This window comes from Pinus tabuliformis, chromosome 8 (genome assembly GCF_031772625.1).
Source record: "Pinus tabuliformis cultivar Carrire ecotype Pingquan chromosome 8, CPIR1, whole genome shotgun sequence".
Lineage (NCBI taxonomy): Eukaryota > Viridiplantae > Streptophyta > Pinopsida > Pinales > Pinaceae > Pinus > Pinus tabuliformis.
Genome location: NC_142294.1, coordinates 1,010,700,158 through 1,010,704,181, shown reverse-complemented (window position 1 = coordinate 1,010,704,181; position 4,024 = coordinate 1,010,700,158). Strand labels below are relative to the sequence as shown.

At 43.0% G+C, this 4,024-nt stretch overlaps 1 pseudogene; it reads left to right on the top strand.

Moving 5' to 3' along the window:
- The first annotated feature begins 1,070 nt into the window (after positions 1 to 1,070).
- Positions 1,071 to 2,902, top strand: LOC149238802 (18S ribosomal RNA; annotated as a pseudogene).
- The last annotated feature ends 1,122 nt before the right edge of the window (positions 2,903 to 4,024 follow it).

Genomic DNA, 4,024 nt, shown 5'->3' with positions numbered 1-4,024 from the left:
CTTGTATTGTGTAGTAAGCCTCTTGATTTTCATTTATTTTCTTCTTTTTCCTTCACATCGTGGTTTTTGAAAGCAGTCAAGTGATCGAGGTCCACCATTGCTACTATCTGGGTGGACTCCTAGGTAGCCTCAATGCGGGGCAGGGAGGGTCGTGGGGAATTTTAAGAGAGGTTGTGGGCTCGGTCGGTATGGTTTTATTTACTTCCTTTGCCTTTGCATTGAGGCTGCTCCAAGCAATCATGTGATCGAGTTATGTCAGCACTACTATTAGGTTGGAGTCCTAGGTGGCCTCTGTGTGGGGAGGGGAGGGCTGGTGGGAATTTCTAAGGGAGGTTGTGGGCTCGTTTGTCTTGTATCATTTCCTTCCTTTGCCTTTGTGTCGAGGCTACCACAGGCCATCATCCGATCGAGGTCCGTTGTTTCTGCTGTCCGAGTGGAATCTTAGGTGGCATCGGTGTGGGGTGGGGAGGTTTTTATGGCCTCTCTAAGATAGGATTTATAGTCGGTCATCGTATTTTTACTTCCTTCCTTTTCCTTCACATCAAGGCTTCTGTAGGCGATCGAGAGAGTGAGCTCCACCATTGTTGTTGTCCGTGTGGACTCCTAGGTGGCCTCAATGCAGGGCGGGGAAGATTGGGGCTCATTTATAATATAGAGGTTGCATGGTTGGTAATTATCCATTTATTTCCTTTTCATCAGGGCTACCACAGGCGATTGGGAGATCGAGGTCCACCATTGTTGTTGTCCGGGTGGACTCCTAGGTGGTATCAATGTAGGGCGTGGAGGTTTTTGGAGGAATTTCTAAGGGAGTTGGTCATTGATCACTCGTTTTATTGTTGGTTGGGGGATGGTTGCAAACTCCGAAGTGGCCTTGGTGTGTTGTGACTCAAATGGTCTATCCATTTGTTCACCATGTCCTTGGAATGTTGTGTGTGTTTCCTTCTTGGGATGAAAGAGGTGCAAGGCATAAAAGTTTTACATGATATTTTGATATCTCTTTGACTTGATGGGTGTTCAGGTTGGCTCTTGTTAACATATCACCTGTAATGTCCTTTGAATTGGGAGGGTGCTACCTGGTTGATCCTGCTAGTAGTCATATGATTGTCTCAAAGAATAAGCCATGCATGTCTATGTATGAACTAATTCATGATTTGAAACTACAGATGGCTCATTAAATAAGTTATAATTTTTTTTTTATCGTACCATACTACTAGGATAAACATAGTAATTCTAGAGCTCATACATGCACCAAGTCCTGAATCTTTGGAAGGGATGAATTTTTTAGAAAAAAAGGCTGGCACGGACTTGCCTGCTTCTCCAGTGAATCATGATAAGTCGATGGATCACACAGCCCTTGTTCTGGCGATGCTTCATTCAAATTCCTATCCTATCAACCTTCGATGGTAGGATATAGGCCTACCATGGTGGTGCCAGGTGACATAGAATTAGAGTTCGTTCTGGAGAGGGAACCTAAGAAACGACTACCACATCCAAGGAAGGTAGCAGGTGTGCAAATTACCCAATCCTAACATGGGGAGGTAGTGACAATAAATAACAATATTGGTCTCATCGATTCTAGTAATTAGAATGAGTACAATCTAAATCCCTTAACGAGGATCCATTGGAGGGAAAGTATGGTGCTAGCAACCGTGGTAATTCCAGCTCCAATATCATATATTTAAGTTGTTGTAATTAAAAATCTCGTAGTTGGATCTTGGGTTGTAAAGGTTAATCTGCCTACTCGGTGTGCACCTACCATTCCGTCCCTTTTTTCGGCGGAATGCTCCTGGAATTAATTGGCTGGGTTGTGGCTCCGGCGCTGTTACTTTGAAAAAAATAGAGTGCTCAAAGAGAGCTTATCCTTTGAATACATTAGCATGTAATAACATGATAGGAGTTTGGTCCTATTGTGTTGGCCTTCGGAACTGGAGTAATGATTAATATGTACAGTCGAGGGTATTCATATTTCATTGTCAGAGGTGAAAGTCTTGGATTTATTAAAGATAGAACACTATGAAATCGTTTTCCAAGGATGTTTCCATTAATCAAGAATGAAAGTTTGGGATTCAAAGATGATCAATTATTGTCCTAGTCTCAACCATAAATGATGCCAACTGGGGATCAAATGATTTTTTGTAAGGACTTCGCAAACACCTTCTGAGAAATTAGAGTGTTTGGGTTTCTGGGGGGGGCGGGGGGGTGGGGGGGGGGTATGGTCGTAAGGATGAATCTTAAAGGAATTGACAGAAGGGCACCACCAGGAGTGGAGCTTGTGGCTTAATTTGACTCAACATGGGGAAACTTACCATGTCATACATAGTAAGGATTGACATATTGAGAGATCTCTCTTGATTCTATGGGTGGTGGTGCATGGTCATTTTTAGTTGGTGGAGCTATTTCCTGGTTAACTTTGATAATGAATGAGACCTCAACCCGCTAACTAGCTATGCAGAGGTTCCCCTTTGCAGTCAACTTCTTAGAGGGACTATGGTCATTTAGGCCATGGAAGTTTGAGGCAATAATAGGTCCGTGATGCCCTCATATGTTCTAGGCCACACATGCACTACACTGATGCAGCCAACGAGTTTTTCTTACTGGTTTGAGAGGATTAGGAAATCTTCTCAAATTGCATCGTGATGGGGATAGATCATGGACATTATTGGTCTTAAAGGAGGAATTCATAGTAAGAACATGTCATCAACTCGTGTTGACTATGTCCCTGCCCTTTGTACACACCGCCCATCCATCCTACCGATGGAATGATCTGGTGAAGTGTTCATATCGCATTGATGATGGTCGTTCACTGCCATTGACATCGTGAGAATTTCATTGAACCTTATCATTTAGAGGAAGGAGAAGTCGTAACAAGGTTACTGTAGGTGAACTTGCGGTAGGATCTTGATAGCAGCAGTTTTCTTTTTTGGTTTGGGTTGGGTGGGTTTCGATTGCAATGTGGGCCCATGTGGTGTGTCTCTAGGGGAGTGAGTTTGGCGTTTGGCGGGAACATTGTTGGTTGCTTGTCTTGAGGTCATGCTTTTTTTTGTGTGTGCTTACAAGCCATGCTTGTGCTTGTCCCACCCATTCTTTGTTTTTCTTTCCCCAATGTGTTTCTGTAGGGGGGTTTGGAAGCTTGTTTCTTTTAAGCCCTCTCTGACGATCTATTCGGCTGGTCATGGTTGTTGTAGTTGAGGTGCTTGGGCAATATGATGGACACATTTAGAATCATTCATAGCAGCTGTGCTCGGTATTTTGTTCGTCGGAAGGCATGGACAAAGCACGCAGGCCTCCATAGTTGGCTCTCTCAAAAAGGCGGTGATCTATAATTTATCCAGGACAAAGAATTAAAGGTATTACAGACTTATGTGCATGGATGTGCCTATGTTACTTTATGCAATAGATTGATAAGATTGCAAAATAAATAGACACTGAGGCAGTTAGAGAAAACATAACAAGCAAACATGTAAATACAACAAGTTTAATAAGGAGTTCACCCAATGCTCCTGGGCTACATCTCCTGGTCCAGCCTTTAGTGGTGGCCTCTCTATTATGTTTTCAAAGTAGAGTTTTTACAACAATGAGCTCAATTCGAGTCTCACTAAACAAATATAAATTAGTAGGATTGGACTTGGATCCCCAAGTCTCTGGAGTACACAGGCTCTCCTTATCAAAACTTGACCTCTATTGGTCATAGTAGTATGAGCCCAATTTGCGACTCATACATGACAGGCCTATGCTGAGGAGTTTTCTTGAACCTCTCAAGCCTTGTCTGGAGTACACAGACTCTCTAACTCTCTCTAGCTTTGTCTGGCTCGATGCTTCCTTCAGGTCAGCTTGACTTCTTCTTTATGTTCTCTTCTCTTAGCTTCTGCGTCTAACTAAATCCATCTTCTACTTCTGTTAGTTCATGGCTTTAAAGCCAGTCTATTTTTTGACTGTTCATTTCCACTTCCTGTCTTTCTGGTTTCCCTACCTCTGCCCATTCGAATTCCCCTGTTTTGCATCATCATTACTGTATAATACCTCA